The sequence below is a fragment of the Lathyrus oleraceus genome, chromosome 2 (assembly GCF_024323335.1).
Source record: "Lathyrus oleraceus cultivar Zhongwan6 chromosome 2, CAAS_Psat_ZW6_1.0, whole genome shotgun sequence".
Lineage (NCBI taxonomy): Eukaryota > Viridiplantae > Streptophyta > Magnoliopsida > Fabales > Fabaceae > Lathyrus > Lathyrus oleraceus.
The window spans coordinates 246,604,591-246,624,085 of NC_066580.1; the positions used below are offsets into that span (position 1 = coordinate 246,604,591).

Below are 19,495 nucleotides of genomic sequence, written 5' to 3' on the forward strand. Positions count from 1 at the left end.
TGATTACCCAAAAGGCAAGGAATGGAGAAATTTCCAGGATCTTTATCTTTCTTTGCTAATTTGTCCTCGGAAATAGCATTACATTCCAAAGGCTTCGGATCGTCAAGTCTGCGTTTGTTGGTAAGGATGTCTTTGAGAAACTTTGCATAAGAAGGTATTTGGGTGATGCCTTTTGTGAAAGGGATTTCTAAATCATGTTTTTCTATAACTTTAATAAATTTTTGATACTGTTTATTGATCTGGGTTTGTTTGAGTCTTTGCGGATATAGTATAGATGGTTTATATGGCGGGGGTGGTACGTAAGTTTTATCTTTAGGTTCTTCTCCTTTTTCTCGACCTTCCTAGTTTTCAGATTTCTCTGGTTCTTTTACTTCGTCCAGTGGCATGGTACATTCCTTAGAAGTTTCGGGTTCACTCAATCTAGGGTTTGGTGGCTCATCATAAGTGTTCCCACTTCGTAGGGTAATGGAATTGGCTTGTCCTCTCGGATTTTGTTGAGGTTGTCCAGGGAGTTGTCCTCCAGGTGTAGTCTGAAGGGCTTGGTTTAAATCTACCCTGAGAGATTTGGGTTTCAAGCATCTTGGTATGAGTAACTATTTGGTCAACCTTGGTTCCTAACTGAGTAATGAATTCGTTAACATGAATGTTTTGGTTCATGAACTCCTTGTTTTGTTGGGTTTGAGCGGTGATAAAATTTTCCATAATTTTCTCAAGGCTCGGCATTGGTGGCACAGGTTGCATAGGTTGATTTGATCTAGGGGCTTGATAACTAGGTCTCGGAGGTGCATTATTTGGATAAGGTTATTGTTTTTATAGGAGAAGTTCGGGTGATTCCTCCATCCAGGGTTATAGGTATTCGAATATGGGTTCCCTTGGGTGTAGTTCACTTGCTCATAGTGGGTTTCGTTTAATAGACTGCATTCTGCATATTGGTGTCCTTTGGTTCCACATATCTCACAATCCGACGAAACTGCGGCTACAGTATTCGGGTTTATGCACATATGCTCGATCTTAAGGGCTAATGCGTCCATTTTAGCTTGCATCATGTCTATAGAGCTTAGTTCATGCGCTCCTCCTTGGGCTTCCTTCTTCTCAACTGTCGCTCGTTCGACTCCCCGTGATTGGTGGTTTTGAGCCATATCTTCAATGAGGGCACTAGCTTCAGGATAAGGTTTGTTCATCAGAGCACCGCCTGCGGCAGCGTCGATGGTCATCTTTGTGTTGTAATGAAGTCCATTATAGAAGGTTTGAATGATTAACCAATTTTCTAAACCATGATGTGGGCATGCTCGTAACAACTCTTTATATCTCTCCCAAGCTTCGAACAACGATTCTCCTTGGTTTTGGGTAAATCTAGTTATATGGTTTCGAAGAACGGCGGTCTTACTAGGGGGAAAGTATCTAGCAAGAAAAACTCTTCTAAGGTTATCCCAAGTCGTAATGGAATTGGGTGGAAGGGAATCTAACCATGATAGGGCTTTATCTTTGAGGGAAAAAGGAAATAATCTTAAACGTATTGCCTCAGGAGAAGCTCCATTGGTTTTAAAAGTGTCTGCTAATTGAAGAGATATTTTTAAATGTTGGTTTGGGTTCTCAGTAGCGAGACCTGCGAATTGTCTCTGTTGCACCAGTTGCAACATGGATGGTTTAAGTTCAAAATTATTAGCTGGGATGGTTGGGTTTACTATACTAGAACTAGGTTCTTCATTAGATGGTTGAGCGAAATCCTTAAGAGGTCTCTGGTTTTGATCTTCGGCCATAGCTCTCTTAATTCTATGAAAGAATAAACATGCGCGAGCGTAACGTTCAGGTTCTGCCAGAGGGTATACTAAGCTTAAACTTCCGGTGCTGCGAGTTCTTTGCATTGACCGGCGGGAAATAACCTAAGTCTAAACGATATAACAATAGGGAAATGAAATTTGACGAAATTGGTCCCCGACAACGGCGCCAAAAACTTGATGTGTGTGCTTTCGCAACTATACGAGCGCGTCAGAGTAATTTAAAAGATTGTCAAATCCACAGAGACCAAGTGTCAATCTATCGTTATCTGTCGTTATGGTGTTTATCAAAGGCAATTAAAATAGGTGTCTATAGAGTGTGCAATGGAAAGTAAAGTGTTGAATAAAGTTTAATCAATAAAGATAGGGACGAATGTAATTCACGTAATCAATTAATAATCCAAGTACTTGCTAATAGAACGACTTATGGGCAATGTTTCCTACTTTGAAAAGAACTAATTTAACAGGAACTGTCGCTTTCGCGTATTCAGAACCGAGTTGTACTCCCTAATCAAACCCTCTTATTGTCACTTATAAAAAGGCACGCATTGGGTTAGAGTAGTAAAACTATTTTAAAGAAATATAGTATCTTGACTAAGTTGAAAAGTATTATAACCTGGATTTCTTAACCAAAAGAGGTTCTTACGAACCAGACTCTAAACTTATAAACGCGTCCGAAAATAGTTTCAAAATCTCTTTTCTTCTTAAATTAAAAACTCCTAATGAACTAAACAAAGCGCTTTCGCTGTTTTTGAAATAGTTAAAAACAATTAAGTTTAGATAGAAGTTGGACGGCTTTCGATCTTACCCAACGGAATTGAAGTGCGGGAAAACTTAAGTTGAAAGTTAAAATAGCCCTTAAGTGCTTCTACGAACAATTGTACAGATTATCAGTTCAATTACGATCCTTACATTCTAACCTTATAAATTTAGTTAGACATGGTAAAGTAAAAGTGCATTAATTTAAATAAAAGTAGTGCGAGTGCGGAAAGTAAATAAAAGTAGTACGAGTGCGGAAAGTAAATAATTTAAAGCGAGTGCGAGGAAATAAATAAAAGTAAAGCGAGTGCGAGGAAATAAATAATTTAAAGCGAGTGCGAGGAAATAAATAATTTAAAGCGAGTGCGAGAAAATAAATAATTTAAAGCGAGTGCGAGGAAATAAACAAAGTAAAGCGAGTGCGGGAAATAAATAATTTAAAGCGAGTGCGAGAAAATAAATAAGATAAAGACAAGTAATAAAAACCTGCTCCAATCGGAGGGTTGAGTAAATTGCAAAGCGGAAATGAAAATGGCGGCAGGATTAACTTCTTTCCAAAGTGCTCCAAACTCGATTACAGACTCTATCACAGACTCGATTACACAATTGTGATAACACTCCAATGCGAAGCGATTACCACTTTATAATATTGAAAATATGCCTAAGTGAAATAAAGTTGCTCTGAGTTTGCCTCTGTTCTACGTTTGAATGATTGTAAAAGTGATTTCGAGTTTCTATTTATAAGCAAGTAAAAAGATGGAAATGACAAGGATGCCCTTCAACTTGAAAATGGGAGGGAAAACTTTTCCTCTTGTGGCGCCCGCCACAAGGCCATGGCGCCCGCCACAAGACCATTCTGAGGTGCCTTAGTGTAAGTAGTGGGGAACATGGTAGTTGAGGGAGGTTGAGCTTGGACACGTCATGGCAGGGTCTATTGCGCCAGCCATGGGGTAAGCCACAAGTACAGAATGCTGAATTTTAGGGTTTTTAGCTCTTTTTCACTCCTTTTCTCGATCGGGGCTCCGATTAAAGTAAAAACCTGAAAACAAAGGAAAACATAGCAATAACACAACAAAATACTAATAAAACAACTAGAATGCATGTGAAATCGAAGTCGAAAATACGGTAAATTTCAGTGTTATCACTTACTTTGCATTTCTTTTGGAAATCTGTTAGGTTTTCTCTTTCTTGGAGATAAGTTGATTCCAGTCCACCTTCAGCTCTTTTGTCGAAACCATCAGTAGTTTCAACCATTAGTACTTCGAAATACTCGACTAAAGACACCACATCTGAAGACTCCATGAGACCATCAATAGTCTCCACTATCATGCATTCAAGATTTTCATTATACAAGTCTTCTTCAACCTTCATAGGATCAGAGTCCACTTGCATCTTTGGTCTTTCGCCAAATTGAAGCCATCCTTATTTCAATGCCTTTGCACCAAGTCCCTTAAAATAACACACTGATAAGTTTTATGACTAAGAAAATTAAGAAACTTACAGAATCCCCTTTTCTTTTTCTGTTCCATAGGGGTATCCTTTAAACCCTTAGCCATGATGATTTGACCATCTTTAACCAATAGATCAAATATCTCGTCGCACTTAGATACATCTAACGTGTAAGTCTTTACAACGTATTTATCACTTTTTTCAACTTCAATGGGATTTTTCCCATTTGATAGTTTTAAAACTTTACACGTGTAAGGAGTTCCATGCTTGAGTTTAGCTATGTTGACCTCGCTTTCTTCGATCAACTCTTCATTGTCAGAAGAGTATTACTCCAATGTGATATAAGATACTTTTTCTTTCTTATGGTACCGACCGGTTTTGGTCTTTTCAGCTTTCAGGCGTTCGATGTCTCGAACTCTGTCAGCTAATTATTCCATATCCCTCAGATACTGAGTATCCAATTTCTTTTTGATAGAATAATCTAAACCGCTTGTGGCTATCTCGACTAACTCGTGCTCAGGGACTTGAGTAAAGCATCTAGCCTTAAATAGTCTAAACCTGTTTAGGTATTGCTCGAGTGACTCAACGGTCTTTCATTTGACGCTAGCTAATTCTTTCAGACTTATTTTCGATTGTCCCATGTAAAATTGTTCATGAAATAATCTCTCTAATTGTGTCCATATTTTGACGACTATGGAGGCAGCATTGTAAACCAAGTGAACGTATTCTTTGTGAGATATATTTGGGAAGTATTTCAACTTCAAATCCTCATTATTCGCTATGTCTCCAACTTTGATTGGATACCTGGCAACATGTTTGACGATAGATTCTTCGATATCCCCGACGAACTTGGTGAATTTTTGGACCTTCCATCCCCTAGGAAGTTTTATTTGTAAAACAAAATCTAGTAAAGGCGAAGAGTATGTCGGCCTCTGTAGGCCTAGGGTTATTCCATTTCGCACTATGATCCGCTCGACAATAGCCTCTAGGTTTTTCTCCCCAACTGTTGTCTCTTGTCGAATAAGCCTGACCACCTGGTCAAGATCCTGGTTCCTATTTAATACCATAACGGGAGGCCTTAGGTCCACCCTTGGGGTTTGTTCAACTTCATGGTATTCTTGTTCGACCGTTTCATCTTCCATCTCCTCTTGTCGGACCGGGGTTTCCGGTCGAGGCGGATGTGAGGGATTCTGACGAGCTTGCACTCTCATAGCCCATAGGAAATCCCCTATTCGTGTCATTTGAGTTTCCAGTTGTTGGTAACTCTGGGTCGAATCTTGGATCAAAGGTCTCAGTATGGTACCAATTTGTTGAGTCAACATGTGTACCATCTCATGATTACTTTCATCCATTTGATATCTCATGATTGTGATAGAACTTGATGTGAAAGTTAGGACTGATTGAGATGACAATCCAAAACCCGGGGGTCGACCAAATTGGTTTGCCAATGGTCTTAAACCCTGGTAGCGCGGGAATGGCGATGGCGGTGTTTTTCAGAATGTCGAACCGATATTATGCGTACTTTCCATAAACTCAGTTGGCATCCCCAATGTTTTGTGCATAGGGACTGTAAAATTGGGCATATATTGCCCAAAAGTTCCCATCGTCGTCGGCGTCGGTGTTTGAGGTTGTCACGGTGTTAGAATTGGCTCACTATATGCATTCGACACCGCGGGTATAGTGCTAGAACCAACATCGGTTATTTGTGACGTGAGTGTATCTCCCTCCGAAGACGTTTCTTCGTGTGGTCGTGGTGACACCATCTTGCCACTACGTAGTTGCATATACTGAACAGAACATGTCCCGCCGGGTGTGCCAATTTGTTTCTTACAATAATCTCTATCCTTCCTATTGATGTTTACTTGCAGGACCGACTACAAAGTCCTAGACTAATATGTGTCAAGTATATGGTGGTTTAGTTGGTAAAGTGTTTGAAAAACTAGAATGATAACTGAAGTGCTTGCAAAATAAAAATGCAATAAAAGTAATCAAGGATAAAAGATAAGATACAAATGTAAATGAACGAAAAAAATGAAAATAATTTGACAACTTAAATGACTTGAAGATAAAGCTGGAAGCAAAAGTACATTTTTGCAGGAAGTTAACTTTTTTCTCTCAAACGCTTGATACTACAAGTATATTCCTATTGTAATGCTCAAAATTCCCTCCTTGAAAAGAAAATTACATCTACTTAAATAGTAGTAAGAAATAACTGCTAGGAGGTTATGACCCATTCATGATGTGCCACGTGTCAGAGCCTGTCACATACGTTGCTAGTAACTTCCCACGTTATGCTTCCCACGATCAATTCCCACCATGGTAGGCTGACCTTCGAATTCGACAGACTCGCCTCCTTCTTTGACCCGACTCTCCTGGTTTTCTCCTTTGTTGATCCAGCTTCTGACCTCTAAATGGTCGACCCGGCTTCATTTTGTTTAGGTCGAAATATTCCAGCTAACACCTACACTAACTTTTCCAAGAATATCTCCTTTGTTGTTATCTCCATAAGTGACGAATCCATTTTTCTTGGGCACAAAATCAATGAAAAGTGATATGCCACCCGTCATATGCCTTGAACATCCACTATCAAGATACCACATCTTTTTGGTAGATTCAAGACATTCAACCTCTAGAATTAAACAAAGGAAATAGGTACCCAATTTTCATTGGGTCCTTCGAAGTGAGTGAATCAAGGTTGTATTTAGGCAACCATTGAGAGACTCCTTTAGGAACTAACATCTTCCTAAATTTTCACTTTTCAATGGTATGACCCTTTTTGCAACAATAATGACAAGATATATTACGACGAGTTATGGTTTTACCAATCTAATCCTTTTTGAAATTTTTATGCTTTTTGTATGAATGATTCAAAGATCTTTCATACTTAGAAGGATCAATAGAAAATGCACTTTTAGCTTTTAAAGCTTTGTCTAATTTAACTCGAAGAACATTTATCTCTTTTTGCCAATTATGATAAGATTCACAACCAAACCTAGAAGGTTCTATACTCATATTCTTGTCCCTTTGAATATCTATCATAAATCTTTTAATAGCTTCCTACTTCCTTTCGGATTCTAATAATTTTGCTTTTAATTGCAAAAATACTTTTTTCAAGTGAAGCAAATTTCTCATAAGCATTTAATGCTTCTCTATGAAGATTATCGAAAGCATCTTGTAATTGAGAATAGGATAATCACTAGTAAGATCAATTTTAGAAGGACTTACTTGTTTTTTCTTCCTTCCATTAGCCATAAGATAAATCTGGGCCGATTCTACACTTGAAGTTAGGCTTTCATCGCTTGAGGAATCACTTGCACTCTCACAAGCAACATAAGCTCTTCTAGATTTACTATGCTTTTTGTCATGCCCTCTTTCTTTGTCTTTATTAATCATGGTATATTCCGGTCTATAGTGACAAATTTCACCATAATTATAACAAGAGCTTCTAAATTTGCCTTTCCTATTCTCACCATCTTTTAAAGACTTAGACTCCCTTCTAAATTTTGCTAAGTTGCCTTCAGAGTGATTGACCTTGTTCTTCTGAATATACCTTTGGTATCTCTTGAAAAATATCCCAACATCATCATCATCATCAGAGATCTTGTCATCCCTTTCTTCATACTCTCTAGGCTCATTTTTTGAGGACATGAAACTAGAACTCCTTAGAGAAATGGACTTCTTCTCTTTCACCTTGTCTTTATCTTTCTCTTTCTTCATCAACTTTTAATATTATTTTTCATGTTTTTCCAACAAAGTGAGTTCTTGCTCATGTTCTTCCAATTTACCAAACAAAGTAGTAAGATCAAGTGATTTAAGATCATTCGCCTCTTTGATAGCAGTGACCTTGGGTTGCCATTCCCCATTAAGATACCTTAAAACTTTGTTAGTAGCAATATCATTAGAGATAAGATTACTTATAGCATTCAATCTATTAGTAAGATGTGTGAATCTCTTGGTTTAATGTGTTGATCCTAGCTTGTTTGACTTTGTTAGTTCCCTTATGGATGACTTCTAATGCATCCCACATAATTTTGGTGTTTTCATAATGAGATACACGCTAATACTCATCAACACCTAATGTAGATATGAGAATATTTTCTGCTTTCCAATCATGAGACTGCAACTTCTTATCATTATCATTCCATCGATCTTCCAGTTTTGGTACGATGACACTATCACCATTAGTCATTCTAATTTGATTAGGACCATTGGCGATGACGTCCCATACATCCTTCTCAATGGAGTTGATATGGATATGCATACAAGCTTTACAATAGCCATGATTTTTGCAGATGAAAATAGGTACAATATTATACGCCCCTTTAGGTTCGATATCCTTTATCTAATAAGCAAATCTTAAGACCGAAAACAATCGGAGCTCGTGAGACCATTTTTTAGACTATATGCCTATATCTAGAAGGGTGGGGGTGAATAGATCCCAAGTTTAAAATTTATTTGAAAATATGATTTAGAAAAATTTATGGCGCGGAAGCAAGTTTCAAATATTTCCTGGATCCAAAATCGTCTAACCGAACCTTCTATTGAAAAACCTGAATATGCGTATGAGTATCAATAGTATGATAATAATTCACAAGTTGATTTATCAACACTTCAAGCACTAAATTGAATACTCTACTATAGTAACACTCTATCTCCAATGACAACAACAGGCGAAAGACTAGTTGATACAATTTGTCAAACACTTTGCATGTAATCAACAAATTTTGGATATTAGTATAATGTTTGTAGTTCTTAAAAATACCAATCACTACCGAATGGTATGTGATTACTACAACAACACAATTTAGAAAAGAATTCAAAAGTTATTATCCAAACAATGTTGATCAAGAGATCTAAGTAATCAACAATTTTGAACCGAAAAATAAACGATATATATATATATATATATATATATATATATATATATATATATATATATATATAGAGAGAGAGAGAGAGAGAGAGAGAGAGAGAGTACACAAGGATTTGCTTAGGAAATTCCCCAATCGATCTCACTATGGGTACGTCTGCCCTCAATTCAAATTTAAATTGAGATATTAATATAATAAATCTTACTTTACAAATTTATGAATACATGAGATGAGAAATCAAATCCCAAAAACCCTAAGTTTGTTATTGACTCTAGCACCTCTAACAACCTTGATCAAAGATTTATCAAGTCACCAACAATGCCATTTCAATTCACCTGTTGTTGCTACTTACTTGTATGACCTCTTTGTCTCAAGGCTTTCACCTGGTTGAATTAATCTGAAGTGCACACTTGTTGAACCCAAGATTTGTCAATATGATCTATCTTTTCACGCTACTCCCTTGCCGACACACCTAGTCTCAAGGCTTTCACTCGATCGGATCTGAATTGCACAATCTTGTAAAAAACCTTCAAACCCTAAAGATCTTGAAGGAAAACCCCAAACCAGTTTTCTTATTTGAATCCCTCAAAGATCACAACCCAATATTCTTGGTACAACAAACCTAATTGGATGTTATCAATCCTAATCTAGATGGCACCCAATCAAAAAATAATTATGTGTAGTTTGATTGTGTGTATACATATATTAAATTAAGGATGATGAGATGCTTTGAAATCCTAGATTCATGTAGGTTTTACTCACTCTAGAAACCTTACTAGAGAATGATGCATGTATGAAGTATTTATATGCATGGGGGGTTTTGGGCAAAAGGAAATGCAAAGGAAGATAGAAAAATATGACTTTTTGAAAAAATAATCGGATAGGTCGACCTATACAAGTTATGTGTCGACCTATTTGGTGCATAGATTTGTCCAATGTCATGTGTCGACCTATGACAATTATGTGTTCCCTATGTGTCGACATGAAGACTCGACACATGAAACAGAGGCCACAAGATTTAATACAACAACATACTTGTCGACCTATAACCAAGAAAAAATTTCAATAGGTCGATTTGTAGTTCTATGTGTCAACCTATAGCAATTTTTTTTCCATAGGTCGACCTATAGTTACATGTGTCGACCTGTACTGTTATTTTTCACACAAAAAAATGATTTTTCATGTATGTTTGATGCATGAGACCTTTTTCACATTGTTTCCAAATACTTTTATGCTTCCTAATGCTAAGATGCATGTAGAGGTTCAAAGGATACCATCCAATATACATTTACGCTAAAGTATCCTAGTTTTAACATCATACAAAACACATCTAATGGAAGTCACACTCACATATGAGATACTTGACGTTGGATCAAGCACTCGTGTTGCATTTGGTTTGATTTAATTTGGAAAACACTTAACGTTGGATCAAGTGTTCTTTTTGTCTTTTGAAAGAGATTTTTTATCGTTTGATTTTATCTTTTTAGTTGGCATGCATTGAAAGCAATAACAGAAAGATAAACCTAAGTTATTACACTTTAATGGGAAGGGGGACATATAACCCACAATGGGGGGATGATACCAAACAACACAAGGCATGGAAACGGGATCATATAAGTTACAAATCAAGTACCATGCCTAAAAGAATCAAGTGGCATGGTATCCTAAATGTAAAAACACAATACAAAGGAAAATTAAAAGTGTAATACAGTGGTAATAATAAAAGACATTAGGGATCATGTTTGAAGTCACATGATCAAAGTGAACCATACAAGGTAAATGGAGTTAGTATAGATCAAGTGGAATCACTTTTCATTACATCCCAAGGAAAGAAAATCAGTTAGTCGATGCTTTAGCTACTACGGTATCCATGTTTAAAGTCAAGTGGAAGAATGAAGCATCTTCCATCCGCATTGACCACTTGGGTGAACCATCCATGTTAAAAACAAGAGTATCCCGAGAAATCATCCTTCACTAATAAGAAGGCTTTAAGAAGATTTTTTGCTAAGTTCTTCCTGAACAGGGATGTGTTGTACAAGAGGAATTATGATTATGTGCTGCTCAAATTCGTGGATAGACATGAAGCAAGCACGATCATAAGGTTCATCCACGAGGGTTGTGAAGGTGTGCATGCTAAGGGTTCCGACATGGCCAAGAAGATCCTTCGGGATGTTTATTATTGGACAACCATGGAGGTCGACTATTACAACTTTGTCAAGAGATTTCACAAATGTCAGATATTTGGTGACAAGATCCACGTTCCTCCTACTCCATTGAATGTTTTGACTTCTCCCTGGCCCTTCTTCATGCTAATTGTCATTGACTACTTCACAAAGTGGGTTAAAGTTGCTTCATATGCGAATGTTACAAGACAAGTGGTTACACGTTTCATAAAGAAGGAGATAATTTGTCACTATGGTGTTCCTATAAAGGTTATTACTGACAATGCAATAACCTCAACAACAAAATAATGAGTGAGTTGGGCCAAGAGTTCAAGATCGAGCATCACAACTCGTCACCATACCGGCACAAGATGAATAGCACCGTCGAAGATGCTAACAAGAACATTAAGAGAATTGTCCAGAATATGGTCAAAACGTATAAGGACTGGCTCAGTTGAATCTCACTGAAGATAAGCATTTGATGGTCGTATGACATGGTCAACTATACCAAATACGCCTCAAAAGATTTTTTTATAAGAAGGTTCTTCCTCGCATGTACCAAGCAGGTGAACTCGTGCTCAAGAGATACTCTCATATTCACTCGGATCCTCGAGGAAAGTGGACTCCTAATTATGAAGGATCATTCATTGTCAAAGAGGCCTTGTCATGAGGGGCTCTCATTCTCACCACCATGGATGGGGATGACTTGGCATGTTGGTGAACTCGGGTATAATTAAAAAATATTATGCCTATAAAAAATGATTAATACAAAGACCGCTAGATTGGCATCTGCTCAGAACCAATCATGGTTGTACAGAACCAGTCATCACTAACTTTCGTAACTCCTCCCAAGAGGACTGTTATCTCTGAGGTGGCTACCTCAACGGTTCTGATTGTTGCTGTCAGTGAATCCATGCCTGCTGGATTCCCTTGGGGAATGCCTCCCAATTTTATGCCAGAAGAGTATGCGCCCATATTTGTTTATATGCCGACATCTAGCCCATTCATGTTAGTGCCACCTCTTGTTGTTCACACTTTGCCTCGTGTTGAGGACACTATCTACCATTCTGAGCCGTCTGAGGGTCCAGATGTGTACGAGAAGATGGATGAGATGAAAGATCAATTCCTCTAGTTGTGTAAAAAGTTGAAGACTTTGAGAGGAAAAGATTTATTTGGGAAGACTGTTGTTGAACTCTGCCTAGTTCCCAATGTTAAGATCCCAGTGAAATTCAAGGTCCCAAACTTTGAAAAGTACAAAGGGAATACTTGCCCGCTAGGCCATCTTGTGATGTATGCCAGAAAAATGTCTACTCAGACTGATAATGATCAGTTGCTGATTCACTATTTCCAAGACAGTTTAATTGGAGTTGCATTGAGGTGGTATATGGATTTGGACAGTACAAGTGTTCGTACTTTCAATAACTTGGGCGAGACCTTTGTCAAGCAGTATAAGTACGACGTGGATATGGCGCCTGATAGAGACCAGTTGAGGTCTATGTCTCAGAAAGATAAGGAGACCTTCAAAGAGTATGTCCATCTCTGAAGACGCTGAGTTCATTTTATTACGAACGTATGATTGCAAGTGCCCCCAATGATTTTACCGAAATGGTAAATATGGGAATGAGGCTAGAAGAAGGAGTCCGTGAAGGACGTTTGTCTAAAGAAGAAGCATCATCCATCAAGAAATATGGTGGGAGTTTCTCCAAGAGGAAGGAGGGAAAAACTAATTCAGTGTCAGTGGGGAGGAAAATGAGGACTCATGTCACAAAAAATTCTCAACCTCGTCAGCATCAACATCAAGTTTCATCAGTAATTCCTGTATTTTCCACCAAATCTAATCAATCAATTCCAATTCATCAACAACAACATCAACAACAACCGCAACAAAGAACCAACTACAACAACAATAATCATTAGCAAAATTTTGAGAGGAAAAAGGTCTCCTTTGACCCTATTCCTATGTATTACGCAGAATTGTACCCATCATTGGTTCTCAAGAACCTCATTCAACCAAGAAATCCTCCGCAAATTCCTGAGCCACTTCCATGGTGGTTCAAACCTGATTTACACTGTGGTTTTCACCAGGGAGCCCCTGGACATGACATAGAGAACAGCTATCCATTGAAATATGAAGTTTAAAATCTTGTGAAGAGTTGTATGGTGTCCTTCGACGACAGAGCGCCAAATGTGAAAGCTAATCCATTTCCTGCTCATGGTAATGCTACTGTTGTAGCACCTCAAATTTGCCTTCCTCATTCATGCATTCATTTTAGGTCATTTAACATTTCATATTGAATTTCATCAGGTCAATCAGAATTAGCTCTGAGAGTTTATCTTCAAAGAAATTTGGATATCATCCAAGTCACTTTGTGGGTTTTATCTGAATGATCAGTCAACACAAGGGAAATTGCGCATCAACTAGGGTTTTTCTCAACACTCAAGGAAGTTTGTATTCATCTGGGTATCAAGGGTGCATCACCATCTTCACGATCTTTCTTTCCTCAAATTTTCATTTCTTATCAGCAAAGTTCATCTGAATTAGGGTTTGACCTCTGGTCAACTTTGGTCTACTGAAGCAGTCAAAGTAGGGTTCCTCAAGGATTGAGATGCAATCTTGGTTTGAAGGTCTTATGGGTGTTGTGTAGAGCTCTTGGGAGCTAGGGTTTCATTTTCAGAGGTTTTCTTCAAAGGATCAAGCTTAATGGGCTCAGTACAGTTCGAAATTCAACTGTGAAGTCAAAAGTCAACTCTTGGTTAACTGAGGGTCAAATGGATAGGGAATGACTTGAGATACATACAACATGTTCAAATGGGGTCTATTCATCATTCAAAACATTAATCAGTGCACAGGTTACCAAATTTGGAAAGATGACCTGAGCTGTCATGCTCGCTAGGCGAGCAGAATGGTTCGCCTAGCGAGCCCTAAAATAAGCCACCAGAGTCACCTGCACCCTAGAAGAACTTCCTGAGCTGTCATGCTCGCTAGGCGAAACCCACGCTTCCTCCTTCGCTCCAGCGAACCTTGATGATGTTGCTACTGGAATTGCTCGCTAACCTTCTGACTGGATGCTCGCCTAGCGAGTAATTGCTAGCTATGCTTTTATCCAAGTCTGGGAGTGTTCGCTGGAACCTCGCTAAGTGCTCGCCTAGCGAGCCCTTCGCTACCTCACTCGCCTAGCGAGCTTGCTGTTGTACCAAGCAAATTATCAAAAGCAAGGGCGGTTTTGAACTTTTTCTCAGACATGACAGTTGTAGATCTTTGTCTCCCCTTTCCAAAAAGTCCTATTTCAAAGCCATGTGTCATACGGTGAACTGGACTTTTTTGTGGTTTTAATCGCAATGTCGCGGTTAGCAAGAGTCGCCACCGACTTTTCTTTTATCCAATAAGGAAAGGTGGAAAAGAACAGGAAAAACCTTAATTTAGATTTTGGGTTCGGGAGGTACATTATACAAAGGGAAGGTGTTAGCACCCTTTGTATCCATGGTTATCCATGGGCTCTTAATTGCTCGATCACTTATATTATTTTTGTCTAAAAAAAAAGTGTTTGTGAATTGTTTAGAAAAATTGTTTTGAAAAGAGAATTTAACTTTGTAATGATTCTTGTATGAATGTATACAAAGTGATTATCTCGTTTAGTTTTGAAAATTGTTTAGAAAAATATAACTCGGTAATGATTCTAGTATGAATGTATACCAAGTGGTGATTTTCTGAAGGTATTTTGAAAGGTGTGAGGTGTGAAAAAATGTTTTAGGTTGTGAGCCAGCAATTAAGAGTTATACCGACCCAAGGTCTTTATGAGTATTTCCTATCCTTATGAGGGTAAAACTGTCCTTATTATTGAGAAATAAGTAGTTTTATCCTTTGGATGTAAAAGGGTCATCGTAGGGTCATCGATAGGTCATTGAAGGCAACAGTTACGATGATATCTTAGCATTCGAAGGGACTATCATCTTTTAACCGTAGGCAACATCGGAGGGTCATCGAGGGACAAAGTTGTATATTCGAAGGCAACATCCGAGGGACTATAATTTATTTTATGATGATTTAACCGAAGGGTCTTTGCTAAGGGTATCCCCACGTTCGCGGGACATGACCGTAATATCGTAATCGTAAGGCAACAAAGAGAGGTCCAAGATCACTTATTCAAAGGCAAAGTTTTACAATTAATTATATAATTAGGATGAAACTCCACATTAAAATTATTAAAAATAATATATTAAAAAATTAATACATTAGAAATTAATACATTAAAAATTAATTTAGGGTGAAACTCCACAAGGGTATCCCACAAATAAAGTGGAATACCTAGCCAATAACCTTTTCCTGGGATATGTGAACCTTTACGAAACTCAAAAAAGAAACATGTCAGAACACCAAATCAGGGTGCAATCGAAGATTACACCGGAGAAATATCACAACAATAAATAGGATAGGATGAATGATGCATGGCTATGATAAAAACATAAAAAAACAGACTAGAAGAATCAGGTACTGTCTCGTTCGCCTCTGCCTCGCCTAGCGAAGGCCACAGATTTTGAATTTGAAAACAGCCCCATGTTAGGAACATTGAATTTTATGGCATTTTATCACAGGAATAACATGGTCAAACATTCAGGGTATTCAGGCGTATTTAGATTCCCATACGAAAGCAAATTATATATCAACATTTAATCATGATACATTATATATGTAGATATGGCCAATTGAAAGTATAAACAATAGAGATACGCAAACCTGTTTGCCAATTCAAGGTTGAAGGGATTGACCACTTGTAGTATCAGAATAAGTTAGGCAGCGGGAATTGGACGGCGATGGCTTCGGTGCAGATGGGCTGCCTTCAGGGTTTCTTTACTCTGAATTCTCCGGGTAGGCAGGGTTCCTATGCCAAAGTTTCTATCCGTCCTTCTCTGTTCTCTCTCTTTCTTTTTCCTCAAGGTTTTGTTCCAAGGAAACCTCAGAGTGTTTTGCTTCTCTTCCTTCTTTCTCTAGTGAATCTCCCAGTGTAAACTCCAAGTGTCTCCAAGTGTCACTCCCCCTACTGAAACTTCAGTATTTATAGACTAATTTCGTGGGTAATGGGCTTGGAATGAGGGAGACCCAAGTCCAAAATAATTTGTTATATTTTATTTATTTATTTATTTTAATTATTTAATTAATTAATTAATTAAAAAAAAATTCTTTTTTTTTTTTTTTTTTTTTTTTTTTTTTTAGGAAAAATGATGGGTAAGTTTTGGGGTATGACAGCTGCCCCTGTTCAATATTCTTGAACCGAGAGAGTTAGGATGGCGTGTATGCCATTCGTGGTCTGGAGGTGGAAGATTATTGAACACTAGAATGCCCCAAAAATTTGCACTTGAGAATCGACAGTTGGTCTTGATGGAGATGGGCTTAAAGATGCCATCCGGGAGGTTTGATGACGAAAGCTTCAGATCGCGCCGTATATTAGGCCAATTTGAAGACATGGGTGCCACACTGGGTCGTACGTTAGACCATATAATGAGTCATCCATTAGGCTGCCGACTTCGCTGGAGAGTCGGAGTGTGTCATATGCTGTTGGGGATAAAGGATCAGAATGGACCATACGCTAGATCGTATCTGAGTTGCAGAATGAGCCGTACGTTAGGCTGAATCTGATGACGAAAGGGGTAGTCGTACGTTAGACTACACTTCAGAAATGTACCGTATGTTAGGTAGGATCTGATGATGAAAGGGGTAGTCGTACGTTAGACTACACTTCAGAAATGTACCGTATGTTAGGTAGCATCTGAGGGGATGGACATCCGAACGGGTCGTACGTTAGACCGTCGCAGAATGAGTCGTCTGTTAGGCCGCATCTGATGATGAAAGCGGTAGTCGTACGCCAGACTACACCCCTGAATGTACCGTACGCTAGGCAGCATCTGAGGATTTGAAGGTCCAAATGGGTCGTACGTTAGACCGCATTGGAGTTGCTGAAGAAGTCATATGTTGGGCTGAATCAGAATGAACCGTACGTTAGGCTGTATCTGATAACCTGTATATGTTGTACTTGCAATAAATGTCTGGGATGGGCTTAGAGATGCCATCGTTAGGAGGATATCGAAGTGTTGTCAGAATGAATGTTCCCATGAACTGTATTTGAAATATGTATCTGAATCTTGAATGTGATTGATAAAGGTGTCTGTCTGAATGAACCTTCTACTTTGACTATATCAGGAGGATAATTAACCTGCAAAGAAAAAGTTAGCTTCATGCTATGTCATGATGCATGAGATGTTTCGTGTTATGCTAAAATAAATGTGAATGTTGTATGCATGCGTATGCTGTGAAAGGATGTAATGAATGAGTTATGCGTATGAGAAGTTCTGCTTGGGGACTCTACTGGGGAAAATAAATCCCCATCTACTGATTTGAGACATTTGTGTCGATGACCCTTTCTCGGCTGGGGATGCTTGATTTCTGTCTGATGGTGGAAATATTCAGCAGAGTCGGGCTGGAGATGGATGAGATGATCAGCCTGTCTGGCGATGCCGACCTCTGTTGGGGAATAGCTGGCTGTGCCGGGGAATACTGCCAATTTCTTCTGGGAAAAATAGGCTTGCTGGGGAAGAGAATTGGTAGCGGATTCATTGGAAGCATGGTTAGACCTTATCCTCGATCCTGAAGTCTTGTAGTAATTGCTATTGCTATTCTATGCATGTATTTTGGTAAACATTGGTCATATTCAAATGCATATATTAATTCAAATTAAATCAATGGACATTTACGCAACCAAAACAGAAAAGTAAAAACAAAAGCATCTTTTTTTTGAAAGAGGGTTGTATTGATTTTGAAAGGAGGCCTATAAACAGGCAATTTGTGTACAAGGAGACAGAAATCCTAGTAAGAGGAAATTGTCGAAAACAAAGAGAAAGCTATGTGGAAGAAGTCCTATTGATTTTAAGCCTACTACTGTCATTATGTCTTCGAGCATCTCATCCCTTGCTGTCGGATAGAAGTGATTGGCTTGGTCAGTCCCTCGAACTTGGATGAAAGTTGACTGAGAACGGGACATAGTCATACGCTTTAATCCCTAATTTTTGCCTGGACCGCCTTTTCAGGTTTTCAGTCCACCAGGATACCCTTTTTTGCCCAAGCCGCCTTTTCAGATTTTCGACTTGCCGGGTGTACATTTTTTTTTATATATCCCTAATTTTTGCCCGAACCCTTTTGGTTCGCCGGGATGCCCTTACTTTTGCCTAGATACGTCGATCTAGCGGGTCTCTTTTATGCGTAGTATTTTTTAACTATGTCCGCGTTCACGGGATGTGGGACGTCTTCACCATCCATAGTAGCGAGTATCATGGCTTCACCAGAGAATACCTTCTTAACCACAAATGGCCCTTCGTATGTGGGAGTCCATTTGCCTCTGGGATCACCTTGTGGTAGAATGATACGCTTGATCACCAAGTCGCCAAGTTGGTACACCTGTCTCTTAACTCTTTTGTTAAATGCCTGGGTCATGCATTTCTGATATATCTGCCCATGACAAACAGCCGCAAGTCTCTTCTCATCAATCAGATTTATCTGATCGAGTCGAGTCTGAATCCATTCATCTTCATCTAAGCCCGCCTCTTTCATGATTCTTAGAGAGGGAATCTGAACTTCCACTAGTAAGATGGCTTCCATTCCATAGACTAAAGAGAACGGAGTTGCCCCTGTCTTAGTGCGCACTGAAGTGCGATAACCGTAAAGAGTAAAGGGTAACATCTCATGCCAGTCTTTGTATGTTACTGTCATTTCTTGCATGACCTTCTTGATATTGTTAGCAGTCCCCACGGCGCCGTTCATCTTTGGCCGGTACGGAGAAGAGTTATGGTGTTTTATTTTGAACTGCGTGCAGAGTTCAGTAATCATCTTGTTGTTCAAATTAGTACCATTGTCAGTGATAACTCTTTCAGGAGACAGCAGGTTTCTCAAATAGGTATTTGATAGAATCCATCTTAGAAGTCAATAAGGTGGTATGATTCAACATATACTATCTTAGTCGGCGAGCAGCCCAGGCCAAAGCACAGCAAGCTTTCTCGGGCTGTGAGTATCTTGTTTCACAGTCGGTACCTTTTGCTAAGGCAGTATATGGCATGCTCTTTTCGACCAGACTCGTCCTGTTGCCCCAACACACCTCATTGAATTTTCTAACACGGTCAAATACGTAATTAAAGGTGTTCCTTCAACTGGTGGCATCGGAACTGGAGGTTCTTGGCGATATTTCCTGATTTTGTCATAAGCTTCTTGGCATTCATCATTCCATACCATCTCTTGATTTTGTCTCAGTAATTTGAAGATGGGTTTGCAGGTAGCAGTCAAGTGTGGAATGAATCGGGCAATGTAATTCGAGTGCCCCAAGAAACCTCTGACTTCTTTCTTGTTTATTTCAGTACCCAGATTTACAATTTCAATTGATTCCTCATGCGGCTGTATAGTCTTTTCTTCTCGCAGTAGTCGGGCAAGTTCTCC

At 38.8% G+C, this 19,495-nt stretch overlaps 1 non-coding gene across 1 annotated transcript; it reads left to right on the forward strand.

Moving 5' to 3' along the window:
- Positions 1-1,269: 1,269 nt before the first annotated feature.
- On the forward strand, positions 1,270-1,376 carry LOC127125062 (small nucleolar RNA R71). Its single transcript, XR_007804527.1, has one exon. It is a non-coding gene; the product is annotated as a small nucleolar RNA R71 (small nucleolar RNA).
- Positions 1,377-19,495: the final 18,119 nt, after the last annotated feature.